Below are 27036 nucleotides of genomic sequence, written 5' to 3' on the forward strand. Positions count from 1 at the left end.
AGGAGGGGTTTGTTCTCTACTCCTGCTGGATGGGCACAGAATGGGGCAGCAACAGGTTTGTGTCAGTTTTTGTTGCTGCACATTCCTTAACTTAGAACAGTATGAAATGAAGAAAATGGAGATTGAATTAAATATACAGAGAAAAGTTCCAGCTGCTGTTGCTTATTGAAAGAAATAACTCAGTATCCCAGTTAAATGTTTATTAACATGAACAACTAAATCCAAGAGCACGTCACTAAGGCTAAATGACTATAGACACCACTCAGCTAAGGGTTAAACAATACAGTGATAAAATTCAGGTCATATCAGTAAATCAATGAGTTAACAAGGATATTGTGATGGAATCAAGTCATCTATTTAGTCCAACCGTCAGATTAATGCAGCAGAAAATCAACCCCTAGAAATTTTAAAAGAGCAACCCAAGAAGGCAGGTGTACATTTAGTGATGCAGAAAACCTGATCAGAGTTTTTTACTCAGGCAGTGCAACTCAGATTTACCTAGCTGAATATTTCATTGCCAAAATCAAATTATTGCTTACATTTAGCCCACAATCTCAAAGCTAATTACAGTTTTCTCCTTAGATTTCATTATTGTGTAGCTAATACTTCTCCTCGCCCTCTTGCCCCAGAACACATACAGACCTTAGAGAGACATTAGTAAAAGAAGTTCAAACTGGTCTCGCTGAACAATACATATCTGACCGCTCAATTCCTTGCAATGCTTCCATAGGTGAGGAGCATATTGAGTCATTTCATGGGGCAGAGTTTTAAGGCAAATAAGATTTGGGGAACTATTCTTCCTAACACCTTTCTGTTGTAGATTTCAGAGGTGTTCACACCCTCACCAAGCCGCACTGTTACACCCCAATCTAATAGAAACGCTGGGAGGTCTCCAAGTTCATAAGAAGAAACAGACAAAAAATAGAAAAAGGAATAAAGTGTTTCTAAGATAATAAGGGGTTGGATCTCTGCACCTCTCGGGCTTTGGATTCACCTGGAGCAGGAACTGTAGCTGCAGCTTACGAACCAGGTAATGGCATAGATTTCCTTTCTCTCAGGTGGAGGGAGTGACCTATGTCTCATTCTCTCTGTCTCCCATCAGGTGTTCGGATGGTAAGTGAGAATGAGGAGGGGAAACCCCAGCAGCAAGATGCTGAGCAAGTAGAGCACCTGTGCTCTATTTTCACACTTTCTAATCTTTCAAAGAAGCAGGAGGAGGAGAAGTGATACAAATGCATTAGACTCAAGAGCAAAACTAAGCACAGGTCTACACTAGGAGGGGGGATCAATCTAAGATAGGCAACTTCATCTACGGAATAGCACAGCTGAAGTCGATGTATTTAGGTCGACTTATCTTGGCATCTTCACAGTGCTGAGTCGACTGCTGCTGCTCCCTTGTTGACTCCGCTTGCGCCTCTCGCGGTGCTGGAGTACCAGAGTCAATGGGAGAGAGCTCAGGGACTGATTTATAACATCTAGACTAGATATGATAAATTGACCCCTGATAGATCGATCACTACCCGCTGATCTGGTGGGTAGTGTAGACCTGCCCTAAGAGATTAAACCACAGACTCTGGATTCAGCATTCATGTATCCTGAAGTCTAAACTTGGAATCTGATACATTCCCCCATTGGCTACCATCATTTGCCCAGCATGGAAGTGCGTCTTGTCCAACAAGGCAGCCAGACTGGGACCCATAGGCATGGAATGGCTCTGAAGGAATCAGCTGTTTCTCTCTAACTTCACCTAACTTTGGAGCCAGATGGTAAAAGACAGTTGTTCCCAATTTAATCATGGCATCCTTTAGGAGTGTGATCAATGCCACTTAACTAGGGAGCAGCATTCTAAAAATAGTTTACCTGGGCCATAGGTCACCGTAGCTTCCATCTCTGGGGTGAAAATCAACCACCATTACCTGCAATTTCTACCTGAGGTCTTGTCAAATCTTTGACCTTACTTGGAGTAATTTTACACTTCTCTGGAGTAAAATTCTTCACCAACCACACAACAGATCAGTAGCGATAGTGAGGTACAACTCCCCCAAATATGCCCTTTTATGTCTTTAATCTGGTGGCATAGATTTAAAATAGGAACTAAATTCAGGTATGCTTAGAATCCCTGTAAGACACCAAAAGGCAGGTGTCTATTAAGAATAGGTATCTTTCTGCAGCTATATCACATTCAACATGGATTTCATTTTCTACACATTTGCAGCATCTCCCAGGGGTGAGCTGAACAGAAACGTCACTTTCATTTTCCCCATCTCTACCTAGAAAGGGACTGTATTTCTCAAATAACAGGCAACATGCAGCTGATTAGGAAGGAGCTATCTTCAGGAGCGACCTCTTGCAGGGTCTGGGCCAGAATTGCTTTGGGAGCCAAATGCATGGGTATTTTACTTAGTTCCAAGTCATTTACTAGGGAATCCTGTTCCCAGCCCTTTAGAAAAAAAGACTGACCTAACCAATTGAACAACAGGGCGATTGGGATGGTGATGGGGAATAAGGGAATCCCTCTGACTTACCCTATCTTCTTCTGTTATTACAGAGGGTGAAATGATCTTTTTTCCTATCCCTGCCCTGTTCCTGCTCTTTCTTATTGTTCAATACATTTTAAGTGACGAAAATGGTAGCAAAAATATCTGCTCTTCAGTACAACCTCAAGAAACATCAGAGCAACTGGGAATGAAACAATTTGTTCCCGAAGGGGGAACCTGATGACTAACAATTACTTTGAAATGAGGGAACAGTATAACCGTGATACTCAGGGTTTGTTAAGACTAGAGAAAGGGATGGAGTTTAGGTTAGGTCAAGGGGAAAGCTAATGCCAACCACTACACCTGGGCTGCATCTGCACTACAATTGTAATTGTCTTTTTACCCCAAGATCTTGAGCAGCCAATGTCATGCACAGTCCTAGTGGATGTACGGAACAGGTAGTTTTTGCCTCAATGTAGCTTGCTGGGATTAAACCTCTCTCCCCCCACCTGGAGCAGATGAACATTCCTGGCTGGAGGGACACACACTCCAGCGACTCAAAAGGAAAGGAGCTGACAGAAAAAAATCAGAGGATTGACCCCAAAGAAGGGAGAGCTGCAAAAGGCAGAAGCAGGCAACTCATCTGGGGGAGCTGAGACACCACGGTGAAGATGGTGCAAAAATCACTATGTGGGAATTAGCAAATGTGATTTTAAAAAACCCAAAAAAAACCCACATCTTTGGCCAGCTCTTGTCAAAGAATTTATAACAGTTCACTCGTGGATTTTGTGATGTCTAATAAGGCTTGAGCTCTGATTGAAGCTTTTCCCGCACTCAGAGCATATATAGAGTTTCTCTCCTGTGTGGATTCTCCTATGTGTGCTCAGGGCAGAGCTCTGACTGAAGCTTTTCCCGCACTCAGAGCATGTGTAGGGCATCTCTCCTGTGTGGATTCTCTGGTGTCTGATAAGGTGTGAGCGCCAACTGAAGCTTTTCCCACACTCACAGCATGTGTAGGGCTTCTCCCCTGTGTGGATTTTCTGATGTGTGATCAGGGCAGAGCTGTGATTGAAGCTTCTCCCACACTCAGAGCATCCATACAGTTTCTGATCTGTGTGGATTCTTCTATGTGTACTCAGGGCAGAGCTCTGATTGAAGCTTTTCCTGCACTCAGAGCATCCATACGGTTTCTCACCTGTGTGGATTCTCCTATGTGTACTCAGGGCAGAGCTCTGATTGAAGCTTTTCCCACACTCAGAGTATGTGTAGGTAGTCTCCCCTGTGTGGATTCTCTGGTGTCTGATAAGGTGTGCGCTCCAACTGAAACTTTTCTGACACTCTGAGCATGTGTAGGGCATCTCTCCAGTGTGTATTCTACGATGTGTGATAAGCTGTGAGCTCTGACTGAAGCTTTTCCCACACTCAGAGCATGTGTAGTGCGTCTCCCCGGTATGGATTCTCTGATGTCTGATAATATCTGAGCTCTGACTGAAGCTTTTCCCACACTCAGAGCATCCGTACAGTTTCTCACAGGTGTGGATTGTCCTATGTGCGATAAGGTTTGAGTTCTGACTGAAGCTTTTCCCACACTCAGTGCATCCATATGGTTTCTCACCTGTGTGGATTCTTCTCATAGACTCATAGGTCAGAAGGGACCAATCTGATCATCTAGTCTGACCTCCTGCACAAGGCAGGCCACAGAACCCCAACCATCCAATTTTATAACACCCCCTATCCCAGGATCGAGTTATTGAAATCTTCAAAATTGCGCTCAGGGCAGAGCTCTGATTGAAGCTTTTCCCACACTCAGCGCATGAGAAGGGCAGTTCCCCTGTGTGGATTCTCTGATGTCTGATAAGGTGGGAGCGCCGACTGACGCTTTTCCCACACTCATGGCAGGTGTAGCGTCTCTCTTCCAAGTTGATTCTGTCGCTCGGAATAAGGTCTGAGTGGCTACTGTAGTTTTCCTCTGGCCTTTGCTGAGCCTCACAGGATTTTGTGTTTTCTTGGAGTGCACAACTCCTGGAAACATTCCCTTTGAATCTTCCTGATAACATCCAGTGTGGTTCTACTTGCACAGCATCTTCCTGCTGGGGTTTCTCCTCCTCGTTCTCACTCACCATCCCATCACCAGATGGGAGACAGAGAGAATCCAGACATGGGTCATTCTCTGCACCAGAAAGAAAGGAAATCTCAGAGAAAGGAATGGAAAAAGGGATGAACAAACCAAAATATATGTGGGAGAGATCAAACTTATCAGGAGCTGATTTTCCCCAAATCCTTCCACAGAGAAGAGAGGAAGGGATCAGTTCTGGGTCCTCATTGCACCATAACTCTCAGGGGAAAGCGACATCGGGGAGGAACCTGCTGACAGTTGTCAGTTAGAATAGGAGGGAAACCATGAGTGACATCTGCCATAATGATTCCACATCTGCAGGGAACAATCCTGAACTTGAAGAGCTCACGGGTCTTTGTAGGGCATATCAAATGTTTCCTGCATTCCGAAACAGTTCTTGAGTTGTTTAACCAATTCCTCACCTGTGAAGGCAGCTCTTGGGAGCACTTCTTTCTCAGAGCCCTAGGGGTCCAGGACCCATGCCTCTTCCTCTCGTTCCAGCTGTGAGATCACATCAGGTTTGGAAACTGGAAACCCTACTGCAGGCAAAGAAAACAAGGGAGGTCACTGAAATTTGTGGGATACATGTCATAAAAAATATTCCATGGTTTTAACCCCATCTCATTTTGAAGCCGTAACATCTGTAGCCCTCAGGATTAATCTTTTTGTATAAGTACTGTATTGTGCTAGGTTTATTAATTCATATTAAAAGTAAGTTTGGCTGTAATGCAAGAAACCTACAGGCCAAAAACCTGCATTTTAAGCTAAAGCAAAGTTAGCATATCTATATCTTGTGCCCTTTTACCCAGAAAAGCAAAGATGACCTTTTTAACTTGTTTTTCCTATACCCCAAAAAAGTGCCTACACTTAGTTCTAAGACCCTTTACCTAGACCAATAGACAATGAAGAATGGCATAGGGGATTTTTCGAAGTTGTACCCACAGACTTAACAAGTACACCACAAGTGCGAAGATACCTGTCATCCATATGCACATACACATTAGCTGAAGGGTTAAAATCCACATGCATTTTATATAACAACCTGGTATATGGATTGTGCCAGCTCTTTCTCAGACCCAAAGTCCAGAGTTTGGTTAAGAGACCAGAGGCCTAGCAAACAGTGATTAGTTAAGAGAAAGCTAGGGTAGACAAATAATCCTGTTTTGCTAAAATAAGCCTGGTCAGCAAATTGCTAGGTGTTAGAGCTAACAACTAAATAATTGTGCCTTATTCAGAGTTGCAAATTGAACAAAGAATCCTTGTTCCTATTGTGTCAGTCTCTTCTGTAGGGAACATTCTTCCCACAAATCCAACCCTGAGTTTATGGAAAGTTGGCACATGTCAGTATAAGATATGGCATCCTTCCACCTCCCTTCCCAGGGACCAGTGCCTGCCTTAAGACATAAAGGGGACAATCTTTATTGTCATATACTTTCACTGTTTCTTTGCTTCAACCCCTAGGAATGTACCTGGTGGACAATCAAAGGAGTTGCTCCATTCCTATGGACCCCAAATCAGAATTCAACATATATATTTTATACTAATAACATTTTATCAAAGTATTAATTAAATGTTAACTTGCTAACTTAAAACCATGGGTGGAGACATTATGTAACCTTTTAACCATTGGCTAATATGCTATCTTGTTTTGCTGCAAAACCTATCCCGGGGTGTAAAACTGCCTACCCAGTCACTTTCCTCCGCCCATGAAAAATCTATATATTTTATTGTAATCAATTGATTGACAGTGTCTCTGAGCCTAATAAGCCAGGTGACACTCCGCCAGCGCTGTGTGTAATAAACTCCTATGCTTGGCCTGTACATGGTGTGGATTTATGTCCTTCAGTTTGGGGTCTCGTCTGGGATACAAGTTTGTGAGATGATTGAGGATCTGAGACTGAAATCCAAAAAGAGGCGAGTATGTTTACTTTACCACCTCATTAGGCCAGGGATAGAAGTCTCTCATCCCCTTTCAGACACATCTTGTTTCCTTTTTTAATTTGTGTGAAGGATCTTAGACATGTGTAGTCCAAGCAAAGGGGTTGAATAAGGGTACCACTTGGGAGGGAAGACTTGTGCAAGAGGGTCATGTACTGTTTAAACAACTAAGAGGTGTGTTACGGAGGACTTGGATAACCCATCAGCAAGCGATTGGCCATGAGTTAAGCCCAGGATTGGCTGGGTATGCAAGCAGTAGGCAGTACAAACTGGTGGTCCATTTCCTCATTGCACGTAACATTGCAAGTCCTAGGGGAGTGCCCCCCCACCCACCCAGACATGTGACATACATGCTTTCGAATAGCACAAAGTCTCCAACCAATAAGTCCGGCACAGGTGTGTAACTGAAGACACACGAGGTATTAAAAAGGTGGGGAGACGTCCTCATAAAATTCAAGGCTGTGGAGAGTTGAGACCATAGCATAAAAAGGGGGAAAAGTAACTCCTCACAATAGGCTGACAAGCATTTAGGGGGGAAGACGCAATTTCCCTTCAAGGTCAGCAGCCAGGGTGACAAAATATCCATGGCATCAAAAAGGAGAGGCAATAATTAGTTCTCGAGAGTAATTGGAATATAAACATGTCAAAACTCGCCAGGCAGCAGCTAAAAAAGCAAACTACTCTGCAGCCAGACCAGAGACAGATCTGGTTACTTGGTGGAATCATCAGAAAAGTGACAAAACAGACAAAGCAGTAACAGTTTTATTGGATATTCTTAACATAAAGGAGAAAGAAACTGCAACTTTAAGATCTCAAAACCAGGCTCTAAAATATGTAACTGTCTGGAAATTGGAAAAAATCCCAGAGAAAAAGAATCACCATGCCTGGGACACACCTCCAGACTGAGAGGAGGAGAGCACACTCCTGGCATTTGCCAGCCAACTGCTCCACTGATTAACTATCTGTGGGAAAATTCAGCAGCACAAAGCAAGGGGAAGGAATCATAATCTCCTTCATACATTTCTTCGCATGACAGGCCAAATTTAAGCACCCACAGAGATAAAGGAGCACCACAAGGACTAATTGCCCCAGGGGAGCAAGTACAGCGTATGGCTCCAATCAAAATACAGCTAAGGAGGTTCAGAAATATTAATGTGGAGGGTGAAACAGTAAGGGGACTTAGAGCAGAAATAACTGAAATCTACCGTCCCTTCACTCCCAGAAAAAACAGGCACTACTGTCTTATTTACCCGAACTCACACATGGTAACAAAAATACTGAAGTTCTGGAACAAGCTGGATGGCCTGATTGAAATACATGGCCTCCATAGGAAGATAGCAGCAACCACACCCTCCGAGGAAATGGCAGTGGTTCATGCAGTCAGAACCACTATGTGCTTCACCTGCAATAAGCCTGGACGTCTGGCATGTGACTGTAAAAATAACAATAAAATCAAAACATGCAGTAATTGTAAAAGGAGCTCGGCGGAGTAATCAACCCCAGAGCTAGCTGCATTGAATGGGCTGAAGGGTCCAAACAGGAAAGATCATCTCAAAATATAGCCATAATTGCCAGTAGTAAGATGATAATACGGGGGGGGGGGGGGGAGGGAGTCCAGTAGAAACTCTGAGCTCCCTTCACCCTGAAGTGTGGGCAACAGATAAACAAGAGTGTGGGCTAGTAAACATAAAGCCTATATCTGTAGAAGGACCAACTCACAAAGCCACAGGCAGGACCCAATTAAACCAGAAGCCACAGAGGCAGTTAAAGATATAGTCACTAATTTGGAATCTAGAGGGGTAATTAGAAAAACCACCTCCACAACTAATTCCCCAATTTGGCCCATCAGGAAGCCAGATGAGACCTGGAGGTTAACTATACACTATACCCACCTTAACTGGGTGACTCCAAAGGCACATCCTATTGTGGCAAGCCCTGCCACTATTCTGAATTTGCTAACACCAGGGCACTCAGTATTTTCAGTTCTGGATGTAGCTAATGGATTTTGGAGTATTCCCCTTGCAAAAGAGAGTCAGGAAAAATTGCATTTACAGTAGGAGACCAGCAGTACACTTGGCCACGAGTACCTCAGGAGTTCCATAATTCTCCCTCCATCTTCCACAGGGCAATGGCAGAAGTAATAGCAGGAGTGCCTTTGGAAGGGGATACTGTGATACTACAGTATGTAAATGATTTGCTAATTGCCAGTTCAAATGGAAAGGACCATTAAAAAACCCTAAACAGACTGTTCATGTATCTTCGTGAGGCAGGATTTAAATTAAGCCCAAAGAAAACTCAATTGCAACAGCAGCAAGTTTTATACCTAGGACATAATATATCACAGGGAGAAAAGGCACTCACAGTAGACAGAAAGCAGGCGATTTTAGAGTTAAAAAAATCATGGACAGTTAAGGAAGTCCGGAAGGGCCTGAGACTCCTTAATTTTTGTAGAACCTACATACTGGAGTACTCAGAAATGGTGGAACCAATTCAACCCTCACTAGAGGGGGAAAGCCTGCAAATGAGTTAGTAATATGAGGCACAGAACAAGAAGAGGCATTTATAAAAATAAAACAGGCTTTTGCCTCCACCCCCAGCCTGGGCTTACCCGATATGGGAAAGCCGTTCCACCTTTACTACAGCCACAGTGGAACCCACTACTCAGCTGTGCTAACCCAGCTTCAGGGAGACAGAGTGTCCGGTAGCATATACCTATCTACCACAAGACCCCCAGGGATTACCGGAGTGCGTAGCAGCTCTAGATTGTACTATGTGGGCTGTGAAAGCTTGTGAATCATACACTCTCACAGGGAAATTAGTGCTCCATACACGCGCCATATGCTTACTGATCTCCTCAACACTGGGCGACTAAGATCTGTAACAGATGCCAGCAGAAGGCAGTGGGAATCAACATTGTGCTTGCAAAACCCTAACTTCTCCATAGTAAAAGACAAGGGAATAAATGTAGCCGAATGTCTGAACATAGAGAGAGAGGTACACAAATGTCTTATAGATAGAGAAGAGGAAGTGTTGAAAAGAATTAAAGAAGAGCCATTAGGGAATCCAGATATAGTTGTGTATGTAGATGGATCAAGCAAATATGAAAATGAAGTGCCACACACCGAATGGGCAGTGGTACTCAGTAATGGGACAGTGATAGCGTCAGGTCAGATGGAAGGATCAAAGTCAGCCCAAGAAGCGGAGCTAACAGCCCTCACAGAAGCTTTGAGAGTGGGGGAAGGCAAGAAGCTCACTGTATACACAGACAGCAGATATGCATTTGGAGTAGTGCATGACTACATGAATGTGTGGTCACACAGGGGTTTTATTACAACAACTGGCAAGCCAATTAATAATATGAAAGCAGTTCAAAGACTAACAGAAGCTGCCAAACTACCATCAGAACTAACAGTAGTAAAGATAAAAGCACACAATAAGATCTCAAGTGAGGAACAAAAAGGAAATTATTGGGCAGATAAACATGCCAAAGAAATTGCACAAGCAAGTCCTATTAAGGTTTGTGCAGCTAGAGTGTCAGAAAAGGAAGTGAAATTTAAAAAAATCTGTATGCAACCATAAGCCCAGAAGAGACAAGTAAATTGGAAGAACAAGGCTGTGTGTATAAAAATCACCTTTGGTATGGGCCAGGGAGGAGGAGCAGGTAGCCCCGGAGTGCAGTACGGGCTCAACTGATCCATGCCATCCACTCCCCAGCTCATCTGGGGTGGAGACAAATGAGGGCTGCCCTGGAATACTGGTGTGGCCAGCTATAAAAAAAGATGCTTTACAATTTCTCAAAAGATGTGTGACATGTGCACAAGTGAATGTGGGAAAACGTGCCTCAAAATCACCAACCACAACCAGAGGGACCATGGCAAAATTTGCAAATTGATTTTACTGGACCCTTGCCACAAAGCAGAGAGTACACTTACATTTTGGTAATTATTGATACTTTTATCCATTGGGTAGAGGCATTCCCAACCAAGAACTATACTGCTACAACAGTAGCTCGAATCCTAGCAGAAGAAATAATACCCAGATGGGGTTTGCTACTGTCAATAGACTGACCAAGAAACTCACTTTACAGAGCAAGTAATGTAGGAGACATGTAAGGCACTAGAAATAAAGCAAAGATTCCATATACCACACCACCCTGAAAGCTTGGGAATGGTGAAAAGAATGAACAGAACAATAAAAACAAACACAGTACTGGATACAGGAGAAGGATGGGCTCGTATGCTTCCTGCTGTGTTGTATCAAATCAGGGGCAGCTCAAATAGGCTGACTCAACTGACACCCTTCGAACTAACAACAGGAAGATCAATGAGAATGCCTAGCCCTGTGATCCTCCCTGCGTGGGGGTTGGGGCTTTTTGCAGACAGGCTCCAGAACTACATCAAGGCATTGGACAGAGAGTTGAAGGATTTATACAACCAAGTAAAGAAAAACCAAACCCAGCTGGATCATAACAACAGTCTGGACAAATCTGTGTTTAAAGTTGGGGATATGGTAATGTGTCACATTTACCCAAAGGTTAAAGAAATTTTAAAGCCAAGATGGCAAGGCCCTACAAGGGTCCTTCTGACAACTAATAGATATGCAAAGATTGGGGGAAAATTGAAAACATTTTGGCATCACCAAAATCAGTTAAAATCATTTAAATCAGAATCTGTCAATACTCCACAGGTAAACAATAAGAGGTGAAAGAGAAAGGACTGAAGGGTGACCAGGACAACCAGAATGACCATGGGGAGGCTTCTGCTGTGGCTCCTGCCGTCCCTGTGGTGCATAATGAAGAACACAAGTAGTGTGCCATGTGTGAAGGGGACTACAAAATCTTGGGCTATCCCACATTTAAACATAGTTACATGGCATATTGCCACGATGGCCTGGGAGGAAAAACACAGACCTCAATACTGGAATTTGTGTGGGATTTTGTGAAAAAAAAAAACCCTCAAATACTCATGAAAAATTATATGCCAATTATACTGACATGGTACCAGTTGAGGTTGGGCCTGCTGAATCAGAATGGGGCTTACCACCTAAAGCATGGATGGAGGTAACCCCAAAGGCATGGCATATATTTGTTAAACGATGGCCCAAGTTAAAATGTTCATGACTGGTAACAATTAACCGGGTTATCAAAGACAGAGTGGAACCACCCAACTGTGTTTCATGCCCTAAACAAATCCCTGTTCCAAAACCAGGATTAATAATGATAGGACCAGTCCTACTGGTCCTCACTTGGGTGGTATTCCACACTTACAAGGTTGAGGTGCGTATTCCTATAGAGAAAGTAAACAAACAGTGTGCAAAGGTCAGGCCTCAAATGAGTAAAAACATTACTAGCCTAACAAACCAAATTGGTGAGTGCTTAACTAGACAGAAGAGGGGATTACTAGATATCCTTGCAGAAAGGTTTGGTGCAGGAAATTCTGTGTGCATGCCCATATAATGTTCTAACAAATCTGTCTAGGTTCGAAGTGGCTATTACTGAGAAACTGGTGCACACAGAGCTGGTCCAGATGAACGGTACCTACTGGTGTGTGACTGCCCAGAATCACTCCATTGAGCTAAATGGAAAGCACCGCCCCTTGAGACATCCATCTGTGTGCATAACAGTCCCTCAAAAGTCAGCCCTAACTGCTGATGGGACGCGGCTCCACCATACTCCGCCAATGATGGGTAACCTAACATGGGATCTGGAATGGCACTACGGCAGTAAGTATTTAGAAGAGGGTCTACAGGCCCTGCAGGCGAAGATTGAGGAGTTGGTGACTGAGGCCAGAGGCATACTGGGGAAGGCCGTCTGAGGTACACTCAGATGGGGAAACCATGGACCAGGCCGATGTGAAGTTCTCGAAGGCAATGAACCAGGCAGTGGAGGTTAAAGCGATAATTATGGGCAATGCCATCTCAGGTAACAAAGTCCCCTGGGGATGGATCTAAATGCTACTTTGTCAAATTATGTGGGGAGTGTCTATCCTTACATTCTTAATGGTACTGGTGCTTTATCGGCAACTCAGCAGTAGGCTGGGTACATTAAAATTGGTATATTTGACCTGGTGGGTTAGGAAACTCTAGGGTCAAGAGGAGGGACTGAAGGGTTAAAATCCATGTGCATTTTATATAACAACCTGGTATATGGATTGTGCCAGCTCTTTCTCAAGCCGAAAGTCCAGAGTCTGGTCAAAAGACCAGAGGCCTAGCAAATAGTGATTAGTTATGAGAAAGCTGGGGTAGACAAAATAGGCCTGGTCAGCAAATTGCCAGGTGTTAGAGCTAACAACTAAATAATTGTGTCTTATTCAGAGTTGCAAATTGAACAAAGAATCCTTGTTCCTATTGTGTCAGTCTCTTCTGTAGGGAACATTCTTCCCACAAATCCAACGCTGAGTTTATGGAAAGTTGGCACATGTCAGTATAAGATATGGCATCCTTCCACCTCCCTTCCCAGGGACCAGTGCCTGTCTTAAGACATAAAGGGGACAATCTTTATTGTCATATACTTTCACTGTTTCTTTGCTTTAACCCCTAGGAATGTACCTGGTGGACAATCAAAGGAGTTGCTCCATTCCTATGGACCCCAAATCAGAATTCAACATATATATTTTATACTAATAACATTTTATCAAAGTATTAATTAAATGTTAACTTGCTAACTTAAAATCATGAGTGGAGACATTATGTAACCTTTTAACCATTGGCTAATGTGCTATCTTGTTTTGCTGCAAAACCTATCCCGGGGTGTAAAACTGCCTACCCCGTCACTTTCCTCCGCCCATGAAAAATCTATATATTTTATTGTAATCAATTGATTGACAGTGTCTCTGAGCTTAATAAGCCAGGTGACACTCCGCCAGTGCTGTGTGTAATAAACTCCTATGCTTGGCCTCTACATGGTGTGGATTTATGTCCTTCATTAGCCTATGGGGTAAGCGTACCCTAACATTTCTATGGGGGAAGAGTGAAATTTGGGCATAAGAGGAAGGATTTCCGGCATTTATTTCTATAGAAAGAGGTAACCTACCTCACTATGGTACCCCACCCCCACCTCGATCTCCTCCTTCTTCACTACATTTCACCATCTTCAACTACGTAATCATGCTATTCATCTACGACAGCTATTAACCAGGCCGCACTCACTTTCTTTTCAAACTTTAAGTTCACAAGGGACTCGGTTAAGCTTGGTCTCTCTAAACTTTATTTTAGTTTGTGTATTAGATAATTTAGTTGAATTAAAAAGTAAATTCTAAAGTAGCTTTGACAGCTCTTCGCATTAGTTTCCTCTGCAAGAGGTGTGAAACTGGAACCGCCAGAAGGGAGGTCAACACCAGTTTATCAAAACAGGGTGTGAATATTAACCAAAGTTTGCAGCACATAATATTGTATTATCATATGTATCTCTTGGATAACAGTAATACAACTGTAACTCTGTAATTCTAACTGGTTTACAATTTACTTACTGTTTCATTGATTTAAATAAAAAATCTTTATGACTATATCTGTCTCAGTGTGAGCTTCCTGTCATACCCCTGAAGGTGCCTTTATAAATTCTGTGGAACCTGATTCGAAACACGAACTTTTATCTTCTGCTCAAACAAATTGGCGAGCCTACACCCACATTAATTAATATAAATGATTAAGTAGTAGTAGTATTAAAATTAATTACAAAACAAATTAATTACAAAACAAATTAAATTTAGTTGGTAAATCAAATCAAGATTACTAACATAGCTAAGGCTATGCATCCCAAGGCCATCTTCCTTGGCTCAAAGTGGCAGGAGAATTATTATTATAATAAATCATATTCATTACCTTAGTGTCTAAGAGCCAACTAACAGTAGATCCCCATTTTGCTAGGCAAAGTACAAAGAATAGTAGATGGCCTATGCCATGAAGAATTTACAATCTAAATAGACAAGACAGACACAGAATGGGGGAAGGAGTAGAATCCACTGTTAGAATAGAGATATTCAGGCCTGCCTGTAAAGCCTATACTTAAAGAACTTAGGTTTATTTTTATTACTTTATCTTTATACCCCTGTAACTAGCTAAACATCAAAATCTTGGTCTGCCTGTGTATGGGCCTTCTCTCACTAGGATCGTCTGAGGCCTTGTTCTCAGGTTAAGGCCTTTGGCTAAGCAGCAGGGGCAGTCATAAGCTGAGAAGCAAAGGGTCACATCTTCACATCCCAAACCAGTCACACTGACGTAAGGTGCTATTGGGCTGTTAGAAAGACAATCCTGTCTGAACAGTGCCCATCACCACCAGATAAAGAAAAAGATCTTAAGATGGTTAAAGAAAACTTAGTTTGATAGCAGCCTGTCTGCAAGAAATCACTTATCAGTGGTTGTGGTTCTGAAACCCTCATTTCTGTATTGTTTTATCTTTATGGCCACCACTTCTACCTTGTTAATCAGTCTGGTTCTCTAACTGTTTCTGTCTGCAGCATAATTAATTTTTCTAGGTGTAAGTTAATTAGGGTAGTGGAATATGCTTGCTTGGAAATAGACCCAATAAACATCGCATTCTCTGCGCTTCAGACTTCTGGCCTTTTGCTCTTGTTGTCTGCGTGACAAGAACCAGGGAAGCGGGAGGGTGAAGGGAAAGCCCTCTAACAAAACTGGCATGGCCTGATAAGCAAGAGGTAAGCCTTAGAGGAAGGCTTTAATACACTTTGGAACTGATCAAGGATTCCCATGAGGACTGATGATAAATAAACATTTATATTCTTTTGTTGTTTTATAGCTTTTCCCCAGAAGGCTTAACCTCTGGTACACTGTCATGGATCCATAGGATTGGTGCAATGCCCTGGCTTTTAAACAGTCCTTGGGAAGTGCCCCTTGAGTGTGCCACTCTTCCACAAGGAAAGGCCATGTAGCTTCAACACCTGAGACTGAGCTACTTCCTTAGTGCCCTTCCTCCACACTCCTCTCCACTTCTTCCCATTACTCTCAGCCAGCACCACCTCCCGGCACCCTGGGAGCTTCTTGTGTTCCCTCTTCATCTCTCACTACCTCCTCCCTCCCTGCTGCTTCTTAGCTCTAACCCTGCACACACCCTCCCCATATCTGGGTACCCCCGAATTATCTACTCTCCCCCTTCTCCTCCCCTCCCACATCTCCGGTCTCCCTTCACCGGTGGGGTCCTGAATGGAAACATTATACGCTCTCCTATCAAAAGAGGAGCTCATCTAACTGTCATACAAGCCATGCATGAGTCATACACTTATTTACTCAATTTAGAATGCTACAGGTAGCATATTTTCCTCTTAAAAGGAGGAAAAGGCATGAAAGCTACAGTTATTAATGTAGTTATTGATGTAGCCAATATGGATACATTAAATGCAATTTTAAAATGACTGATGGCACCAAAAAGTCACATGTCCAAAAATGATACTAGTGGGTGGGAGATAAGGCAAAAAAAGGGGGGCAAGGAAACTTGTCAAAACATGTATGCTGAATAAATGTACAAAGTTATTACTATTCAGGTTCTTTAGAGACCCCACAGCTTCTAATAACCCAGGGGACAGAACTCCTTACCCAGCAAGACCACCATCTCATAGTTCTCCTGCATGACATCTCTGTAGAGGGCTCTCTGAGTGGGGTCCAGCAGAGCCCACTCTTCCCTGGTGAAATACACAGCCACCTCCTCAAAGGTCACCGGCCCCTGAAAGAGAAAGGGTCCAACACCCAGTACCTGCTGCCCCACTCACAACCCTACTATTCACGGAACAGCAGTGCCAGGTAAATGGAAGCTCTGGGAGGCACATGTTAACAGATCCCCACCCCACCTTGCTTAGAACAGCCAGGAGGCATCAGAGGGCAGAAAGAGAGAATCATTGTGTCTCCCAGCTGATAGACGGAGGTAGGGTCTTCACATTTATCACATACCTACTAGCCAGGACTTGATATAGGAGATGGGGCTGTCTCTGGACCCTGATGGTGGCTCCCTGGTAGGAATCCCAACACTCTCCAAATAAAATATATGGAAGAAAGGGGAAGTCAACAGTAAAGAATATAAGTTAGAAAGTCAGAATTGTAGAAAATTGGTAAGGGAAGCTATCAGAAATCAATGAACAATAATGAAAATAAGAAGGAAGTTTTTAAAAAATATATTAAGTACAAAATTAATCCTAACAACGGTAGTGGTAAATTACTAGATGGAAATGGCAGAATCATCAAAATAATGCAAAAGAGGTAAAAGTGTTCAATAAATATTTCTCTCCTGGATTTGGAGAAAAACAGATGATGTAACTCATATCATAAGATGTTGATGACGAGAGTCTTTCCATGCCAACAATAACTCACGAGGATGTTAAACAGAAGCTATTACAGTTAGACATGTTTAAAGAAGCAGGTCCAGATAACTTGTATCCAAGAGTTTTGAAAGACCTGGTGGAGGAGTGTGGAGGACTGTTAATATTGATTTTAATTAGGACTTGGAACAATGGGGAAATTCCAGAAGACTGGAATAAAGCTAATGCTGTGCCAATATTTAAAAGGTGTAAAAGAGATAATCCAGCTAATACAAGAGTGTCAGTCTGACATTGATACTGGGCAAGATAATGGAGCAGTGAATATGGATTTAATTAATAAAGAATTAAGGGAGGGTAATATTATTAGTACCAATTAACACAGGTTCAGAGATAACAGATCCAATCAAACTAACTGGATATCCTTATTGGATGAGATAAAAAGTTTGGTTGCAACTAAAAGTATTGATGTAATATATCAATACTTCTGTAAGGCATATGACTTGGTTCAGCACAATATTTTGACTAGAAAACTAGAAAGATACAAAATAAACACAGCATACATTAAATAGATTGAAAACCATGCTTGAGTATATTTCTTCCTAGGGAGTTCCCACAAGGATTGATTTTTGGCCCTGTGCTATTTAACATTCTTATCAATGACCTGGAAGAGAACATAAAATCATCACTGATAAAGTTTGCAGTTGCCACAAAGATTGGGGTTGGTAGTAACAGTAGGTTCAGATTCCAGCACTGGATGTCTGGGAAGTTTTCCCAGCCCTGGCTGGACAGTTATTTCCTGTTCCACAAAGAGGGGAAGTTACATTCCCAGCTCCTGTGCCTTGAAATTAGGCCCTGACACTACACCCCACATTCAGCATGGTGGTATGATTATCAAATGATTAGGACAAAATTAAGATGCATTTTGTGCAAGACGAGTCATGTTCAGTGTCATTGGAAAAGTTATGATTGGCTGAATATGACTGTCCTATTTGTGTGCATGTATCATGTTCGTATCTAAAGTTATGGATATTGACTATGTATCTGTATTTCAAGTGCTTACTCTGGGTAACACTCACAACGAGCCTTTCAGGTACAACAAAGAAGCCAGACAGTGTTCATGGCTCATCAACAAAGATAATGGACCGTAGAAGAGCTTAGCCTTCCTGTGAATGTTTCAGCCAGCCTATCAGTCATGGATACTATGAGGCAGCAGGGCATGCTAGGACATGTGACCAGACCACATGACACTAAACTCCATTTTGGTACCTGTATTTTTCAACAAACTAGACTGGGAACTGAGTTTGGAACAAAGGGTTCCTACCATATGGAAAAGCTACATCAGGGGTCTGTGTGACCATCTCTTGCCCTCACTCCGCACACAAGAAAACTCATGGAAACACCTCAGGAACAAAGACTGAACTGGGGGAAGTGCTGGTCCCAGGGTAAAGGGATTTCTAGCTTGTGTATGGAAACTTGGTAGACTGCTTCTATCATCAGTCAGGGTGAGAAATTGCTAATTAAACTTCTATCCAGATAGTACATTAGGTTTAGTTTGAGGTTTTGGTTATTTGTTAAGTAATCTGCTTTGATCTGTTTGCTACCACTTATCTCTGGGAAATTGGCTTTTGGCTTCTATCTGTCCTTGAGTGGCTTAGGTAAAGCACTCAGGTAGCTTAGCTGGATACATGGTGCCAGCTGCCGTCGTCGTGTTGGCAGATAACAGGACCTGGAGAGGCTGGCTGAATCTCCAGCAAAGCAGTGTGAGAAGGGCCAGCCCAGCTTGAGGGTTAGAGGGCACTGCAGTTCCCAGAAGCCCCCCAGACTGTACCCCAGAGTGACAACCCATCACACCCTAGAGTACACAAGTCTCAGCAGGTTTGTCACATCCTTTCTCCCCCATTCCGCACCCTAGATAGTTCCTGCCTCCTACCACCTCTAGCAGCTCCCACCATCCTATGCATTTACTTCTCCTCTCCCTTACCTGAGCCAGCTCCATTGGAGCCATTTCCTTCCCCCTGGGAGTATGGGATGATTTGGAGTGAAACGTAGACGATATTCTGTAGCCTGCCAGGGCAAGAAGGGCAATGTGAGAGAATTCAGACAGGGTTTCTGTCCCTTCCACATGTCGATTCCCCCCAGCATTTTCCCCTGATAATGGCCATTCTAGGTTCTGCCACACTGTGAAGCACAGTGACCTTATTCCAGTACAGGCCTAGCTCCCTCCCACCAGGGTGTAACCCTCTGAGACATTGTGAAACCCTCCCAGTAGCAGAGTCTCTCTGTTACACTTATAAAGTTTGTGGACAATACCAAGCTGGGATGGGTTGCAAGTACTTTGGAGGACAGAATTAAAATTAAAAATCATCTGGAGAAATAGTCTGAAGTACATAGGATGAAATTCAATAAGGACAAATCCAAAGTACTCCACTTAGGAATGAACAATCAGTTGCACACATACAAGACAGGAAATGACAACCCAGGAAACTGTACTGCAGAAACAGATCTGGGAGTCACGGTGGACCACAAGCTAAATATGAGTCAACAGTGTTACACTGTTGCAAAAAAAGCAAGTATAATTCTGAGATGTATTAGCAGCAGTATTGTAAGCAAGACACGAGAAGTAATTCTTCCGCTCTACTCCGCACTGATTAGGCCTCAACTGGAGTAATGTATCCAGTTCTGGACTCCACATTTCAGGAAAGATGTGGAAAAATTGGAGAAAGTCCAGAGAAGAGCAATAAAAATGATTAAAAGTCTAGAAAACATGACCTATGAGGGAAGATTGAAAAAAGTGGGTTTTTTAGTCTGGAAAAGATATGATCAGCTTTCAAGTACATAAAAGTTTGTTTCAAGGAGGAGGGAGAAACATTGTTCTTCTTAACCTCTGCAGACAGGACAAAAAGCAATGGGCTTAAATTGCAGCAAGGAAGGTTTAGGTTGGACATTAGGAAAAACTCTCTAACTGTCAGAGTGGTTAAGCACTGGAATAAATTGCCTAGGGAGGGTATGGAATCTCCATCATTGGGGACTTTTAAGAGCAGGCTTGACAAACACCTCTCAGGGATGGTCTAGATCGGGGTGGCCAACATGTGGAACTTTAGAATTGAGTATGTGGCTCCTTGTATACGTACCAATTCTGAGGTTGGAGCTACAGGCACCGACTTTCCAATGTGCTGGGTGTGTTCACTACTCAGCTACAGGCCCTGTCCCCACTCCACCCTTTCCCACCCCCTTTCCTGAGCCTGCAGTTCCCTCCTTCCTTCCCCCAGCCCTCTGTCTTGCATAGCATGAACAGCTGATCAGGAGGTGAGAGGAGGGAGGGGGAGGTGCTGATTACTCTGGCTTCCCATGGGTGGGAGCGGATGGGGGGCTGCTGACGTATTACTGTGATTTTTTTCGCAATGTACATTGGTAAATTCTGGCTCCTTCTCAGGCTCAGTTTGGCCACTCCTGGTCTAGATAATACTTCGTCCTGCCTTGAAAGCAGGGGACTGGACTAGCTACCTCTCGAGGTCCCTTCCAGTTCTGTGATTCTATGAACCAAAGGCCAGAGACAAGCAGACTCAAAGGAGTCACTCGGGGGATTCTCCCTGTCATTATCCCCAAGGCAGCGCTCTCAGGTTAACTAAGTTATTTGATGTGCCAGCCTTTATACAGTCTCTCCTGGGAGTGCCCCTTTCATCGGCTGGGCCCAGTTTCAGCTTTTTGGGAAGCGTGACCCAGAGGGCTCTGAGACTGGGCCTTCTTGCCTCAGCACATCTTGTTTCTTTCTGTAGTTCCCCAGTGAGTCCAAATGAGTAGATACTCCTCATAGAGACTGTGAACATAAGAATGTGTTTAGTGTTTAGACTTTATTGAATGCTTGTGAGTTGCTGCCTGGGTTAACATCTGACTAGTTGCATTGTGAGCCTCTGTGGCTCTGTAAATCACGAGACAGGAGAGAGACTTTACCTATGCGAAGGGCTGATTGGCAACAGAATGCATTACACTCTGCCTGGCAGAAAAGGTCCATCAACACCAGATAGACTATTATGGGACGTTAAAGAAGACATAAGACTGTTGTTGTGCTCTTGACCTCCCATTAGCTGAGTTTGCAGCTCAGAGCACATGGCAGGAAGGGGATGAACAACCCCATACCGAAGGAACTGATTATCTGTATGCTGCTTGGACTCTGGGGGGCAAAGTTTCTAGGCATAAGGAAGAGATCCCCAGCTGCTTAGCCAGGGTTAGTCCTAAAGAATATGTAGAGCTTGCTTATTATAGAAGCTTCTATTACCTTTGAAGTTTAAGACTGCAACTCATCTGCATCTATAGGATTACCTGCTTTAACTTTGTAAATAACTCTCGTTTCCTTTTAAATAAATCTTAATACAGGTTATGACAGGACTGGCTACAAGTGTTGTCTTTGTTGGAAGATCTAAGATTCAGTTGACCTAAGGAAGTGACTGGTCCTTTGGGACTGGCAGTAACCTGAACATTGCTGTGATTTGTGGGGTAAGGCAGTGGTTCTCAACCAGGGGTCTGGGGCCCACTGGGGGGCCATGAGCAGGTTTCAGGGGGGCTGCCAAGCAAGACCAGCAGACTCGCTGAGGCCCAGGGCAGAAAGCTGAAGTCCCAGCGCATGAGACTGCAGTCCAGGGCCCTTAACCCCATCACCCGGGGTTAAAGTCAAAGCCTCAGCAATGTAACTTTGTGGGGGCCACAGGTAGTTGCCCTGCTTGCTGCCCCCTAATGTCAGCCCTGGCTTTTATATGCAGAAAACAAGTGACTGTGGCCCACATGGGCAGTGGAGTTTTTATAGCATGTTGGGGCTGTAAGGGACCATTTGTCACAAAGGTGAGCTCACCTGCATGGTGAGATATATGGATCACCCACAGGGCTGTCTGTGATTCCATGTTAATGTTGTTACAGAGCCTGAAGCTTTTACACTGGATACTTGGTTGGTGAAATCTCCATACAGACCTCACACACAATTTGGGGTTCGTTCCCTGCTTCTTACCAGTCTGCCTGAGGCTGGTGCTCTTGCTCTCGAGTCACTGGAGACAGCATTACAGAGACTTATGGGCACAAGGCCACCAGCAGCAATGCAGAGCAGGCTTTACAGTAACACAGTGTGGGCCAAATGGTTCATGGACTCAGTCAAGCCCCAGTTCTCCTCCAGTGCACATCAGCATCCTGGCAACCTTCAAGGAGGGTCAAGGCTGCCACTCCTTCAGTGATGATGGATCTCCGGCAAAGCATCAGCCGTTCCCCATGACCCATCTTGTCTCCGGGTGGAGGTGAGTGATAGGGGGTGCACAATGGCTCCTAGGGGGGTAGGGAGAGGGATAACAAAAGACACCTTCTGGGGGTCACCCCTTGAGAAGTGAAGGTGACAGGCATTGTGGTGGCAGTAAAAGGGGAGGGGAGGGAGTGGGAACAGCACCCTCAAGGGCAATGCTGCCAGTGGGTCACTCAATCACATCAGCCATAGGGTTGATAGGGGGCCATTCCCTGGGTCTGGGAGCCTGTGAAGGGCTATATAAACCCCACACTGGAACAGAAGGGGTTAAACTGCTGCTTTAGTCTGGACTGGCTCAGCCCCTCCACACCTGCAAACTATGCCAGGACTGGAGCAGGAGTTAACAGGAAAGGCCTACACTACTCAGAGGGGAGCCACCCTGGGAAGGGAACAGTCTGTGGAGCATCTCCAGCCCCAACACGAGGGCTAGCAGCATTCGGGGCTCTGGCCTTCACTGAGGAAGGGTGGGGATCCCTGGAGCTTAAAGGGGGAACAGGTTGAAACTTGTGCTGGAGACCCAGTAAACTCTGAAGGGGATTGAGACACTTCCAGTGCCCCAGACGTAAGAGAGGCCCATATCCTGAAGGGACCTGTCCACATTTCCCTCCCCAACCCCCTCCACAGTTTCTTTTTTTTCCCATTCCTTTATTTACCCTTGTTTGCCGAGTCAGCTCTTTTGCTGTTTTGCCTGGTGCCCCGAGAGGAAGAAAGTGCCACAGGCCTCAGGCAGAGGGTGGAGCCCTGACACACTAGAAGGACAGGCCCCTGTAGCACCCCGGGACAGGGGCAATGGGACTCACAGACGTGCACAAGGGAAATAGGGCACTGCAGTGAACTCAGCACCCATCCTGAAGGCCATTGGCAGAAAGTTGTCCTCTCCCTGGCCTATGGGGGTCAGCCAGTGACACAGAGATCCCTTGGCAAAGGGTCACTTGGTCTTTGCCAGCAGTTCTCACCTGAGACCTGACAAACCTACCACTCCAAACATCTCTTGGAGGATGATCCTGTGAGGTGTCTACAGAAAGTTCATAACTGGTCAAGACGCATAATGACTGAAAGATTAATGTGCTAAGAGAGGGATGGAGATTATGGACAAGAATAAACACACATCATTTTTAATGTATTTTCATCTTCTAATTCCCATAACCCACTAATTTCCCTGGCTGCCCCTGGCAGTCTGGGGAGGGAGAACTAGTAGACTCTTGTGGCCAGTGTAGAACTGAAGGCACAAGGATCTTTCAGTGATTGTCTCAAAGTCACCCAGAGTGAAATTCACTTCACTGGATAAATCCTTAGTTTCTGGGCTCTGCAGAGGGGTGGAGAGGTGAATTCCATTCGTGGACATGGAGCCACTCCCCATCCTCACCCTGATCTCAAACACTATCCCAACCTTCCCCTGCCATAATGGACCCACTTGATGCCACCAGAGCCATCTGCCATGGGACCTACATGGAAGAATTAAGGTTGAGTGCTTTAGCTGTGAATTTCTCATCCTCCAGTGGATTGTGATTGCTGTTAAGTGGGTTTGGCAAAAATAATTTTGTCTATTTCTTCTTTTTAATTTCAATTGATGAAATCAATAGTTATTTTAAATCTCTTTTTTAATGTTTAGAATTTCAATGTTCAGAGCTGTGGGAAGTTATGGGGATCGTCAGACAACAATTATTTAATTACAGCCAATATTGAGATTTGAAAAGCCAAATCTTTATAACTGTTCAAACACAATTGTCAATGTCACATGCAAACTATACAGTGTAAATATTCTTAAATCAAACTCGACTTTCTTCAGAAGCATTTCTGTATTATACCTATATAAATATTTTTTCCATCTGTGTGTGTACAAGTGAATACTTGAGGCACCTTAGAGACTAAGAAATTTATTTGAGCATAAGCTTTTGTGGACTACAGCCCACCAGATGCATAGAATGGAACATATAGAAGATATATACACATACAGAACAAGAAAAGGTGGAATTTGTCATACCAACTCTAAGAGGCTAATTAATTAAGATGAGCTATTATCAGCAGGGAAAAAAACTTTTGTAGTGATAATCAAGATGGCCCATTTCAGACAGTTGACAAGAGATGTGAGGATAATTACTGCAATTTATTAATAAAAACCCAGTCCTTTCAAGCGTACTTTTAAGTAATGAAGTACTTTAATTGTCTCGCATTCTAGACTGTAATGCTTGCTGAGGATAATTACACCGTCCCTGTGATGTATTTTACTCTATCGTAACCCCATTGTGATGTAGCTCCTGTCTAGGAGCTCTGGGGAGGCCAGTGGCATATGATCAGAAGGTGACACTCTGACACATGAGCAGAGACACATGGGGGAGGGTGGAGAATGAGGTAATATGGAGGCTACCAGGGTTGAACATGAGAGTGCAAAGCAAACCCCCTCTCAGCCTCTCCTCTCTCCCACCTCCCAGAGTGAGCAACTCTGATAAATCATTCCCTGAAATTTAAATAGCCCCAGTATGTGGGACAGTGATTAACGCAGGTGCCTTGGGTGCTGCAGCACCAACCCCCTGCCTGGATGAGGGGGATGAAGAACTGTAGTAGAAATGAGTTAGGCTGGGAGAGGACACAGCTGACATGGGATTGGGAGTGGAGTTGACCAAGAGGCCAGAACTCATGCGAGGGCGGGGGAGTTGGGAGAAAAAGTCAACAGGACTGGGTAGAGGCACTCCTGTGTATTTTCCCATTGACTTTCCTGCCATGTATTTCATTTAGAAACTTTTCATTCACATCTAAACACCTTGGAGCTAAGTTGGGTTGATGCATTTCCACTTACAGTGGTACAGTTTTAGTTAGGTGCTTAATCAGATGCTCATGCAACACAAAGCAGTCAAGAATTGGTGTGCTTTCATGAATTAACTTGACTGTGCTGTGCATCGCTTTTAAAAAAAGATGGTGTGAGGGAGTGTTAAAATTTTAAGCATTAAGAAATGGTAAGTAGGTGTCAGTTCATTTCTCATGCGTTTATCTTAATTTTAATCTCAGTTTTGAATCAGTATTAATACCATGTTGTTTTAAAAGCAGTAGGGTCCATTTGTATAATTGTTTGCAAGATTCCACTGGATATTGTGAACCAGCCGTCTTCTCCTTTTATTTTAAGGTTCCTAAATACAACCCAGCGCACCACTCCTGAAAGACTGCAAGCTCTGGAAGGTGACATGTTCCTTAGAGAGCAAACACCTGAGGAGCCTTTTTGCCCTGGCTCTTAGACATTGCTTTATCTGCTCCACTAGAAAATGCTATAGGGAACCAGGGAATTACAGCAGACCTTCACGAGGTATCGTTCTACCAGCTAGGGGCCAACATTCAAATGGTTCTGTTTGTTTATCTTTCATTCAGCTTTGCAATTCTTAGATCCCATTTAAAAGCTGGAAGTGAAATAACCAAAGCAAGTTAAGACGAGAGTGACATCGGGCATAGGCGGGGGAAAACAATAAATGGAAAGAACTGACTATGCAAAAAGAAACATCGCAAACTATCAGAGCCCCAGACCCTCGTCCAAGTGAATCCACCCCAGCCAGGCATATCAAGCTGGGCCCCAGAAAAATCGCCCAGCCTGTCTGGCAGCGAATGCTGCATGTTCCAGCAGAGCTATGGTGTGTGCGCCTGCTCTGCTGAGGTGCTGCTTTGGTACGGAAGGCACCACAGCCACAGGGAGCAGAGACATGGACTCCTACGAAACACAATCCCAGATACACCTCCAAAGCCGCATCCTCCTGCCTCCCCACTGTCTGCCATCCCCTCCCCCACCTCCACATGGCCATTCTCAGCCCACTGCTAACAGTTCCTTCCAGCCTTCAGCACTATAAAGAATGAAAATATGGTGTTACAAAAGGTAGCTTGTGCCAGAGAAACCTGATCTGGACATCAGTAAGGTTTTTGATACAGTTCCACATGGGAAATTATTCGTTAAACTGGAGAAGATGAGGATTAATATGAGAACGGAAAGGTCAATAAGGAATTGGTTAAAAGGGAGTCTACAAGGGGGTCATATTGAATGTGAGTTGTCAGGCTGGAGGGAAGTTACTGGTGGAGTTCCTCAGATCAGTCTTGAGACCAATCTTACTCAACACCTTCATTAGTGATCTTGGCACATGAAGTGAGAGTGTGACACAAAGCTGGGAGGGATTGCCATTATGAAGGAGGACAAGAAAATCATACAAGAAAAACTGCACGTCCTTGAAAGCTGGAGTAATAGAAATGAGATGAAAATTAATAGTGCACAAATTCTAGTTGTTAGTCCCCAAGTGCATAATTTTGCAATAAGCTGGGGATTTATCAATTGGAAGTGACAGAGGAGGAGAAAGACCTATATGTATTGGTTGATCACAAGATAATTACGAGCTGCCAATGTGATGCAGCCGTGAAATAGGTTAATGCAGTCCTAGGATACATCAGGCGAGGTATTTCCAGCAGACACATGAAAGGGTTAGTACCGTTATACAAGGCACTGATGAGACCTCATCTGAAATACACCTTTACCGTCTGGCCTTAAACTCTGTGAGTCTATAAACTGTGCCTTGTGTAGCACAGACACTGATGGAGATCAGGGCCCCATCATGCTGCGCACGGCAGAGACCCTGACTGAGATCAGCACCGCCATTGCGATGGGCACTGCACAGACAGAGGGACAGTCCTTGCCCCAAAGAGATCACAATCTAAATAGATAATGGGTAGGAGGAAAACAGAGCGAGGCTGTGACTTCCCCGAGGCCACCAAGTAGGTCAGTGACGGAGCCAGGAGCAGACCCCAGTAATGCCAGAGCCACGTCATGTGCAGCTTGGAAAGGTCCCCAGACCCCATTGTATTAGGTTGCAGGAAGAGGTGGTTTGTCCATGGATGCACAGGCTGTCTTGGCAAGGCAGCTCAGCTGCAGTCCCAGCACACAGCTGGGGTGTGTGTCCTGGGTCAGGAGAAGTCAGTGTCCAGTCCTGTGGGGCT

General features: G+C 44.1%; 1 protein-coding gene and 1 pseudogene across 6 annotated transcripts in view; both read right to left on the reverse strand.

The window, feature by feature from the left end:
• The window catches only part of LOC115636545, a 1011845-nt pseudogene that overhangs the window by 636736 nt on the left and 348073 nt on the right, over window positions 1–27036 (reverse strand).
• Window positions 1–27036, reverse strand: part of LOC115636662 (zinc finger protein 3-like) — a 438128-nt gene that overhangs the window by 398368 nt on the left and 12724 nt on the right. For 2 of the 6 annotated variants that reach the window (XR_003997010.1, XR_003997012.1), the window contains exon 4: window positions 16211–16505. The gene's annotated coding sequence lies outside the window, so the exon portion shown is untranslated. The other 4 variants (XM_030537050.1, XM_030537043.1, XR_003997011.1 and 1 more) reach the window with 4 other exon arrangements.

The sequence above is a fragment of the Gopherus evgoodei genome, chromosome 1, assembly GCF_007399415.2.
Source record: "Gopherus evgoodei ecotype Sinaloan lineage chromosome 1, rGopEvg1_v1.p, whole genome shotgun sequence".
Classification (NCBI taxonomy): Eukaryota; Metazoa; Chordata; order Testudines; family Testudinidae; genus Gopherus; species Gopherus evgoodei.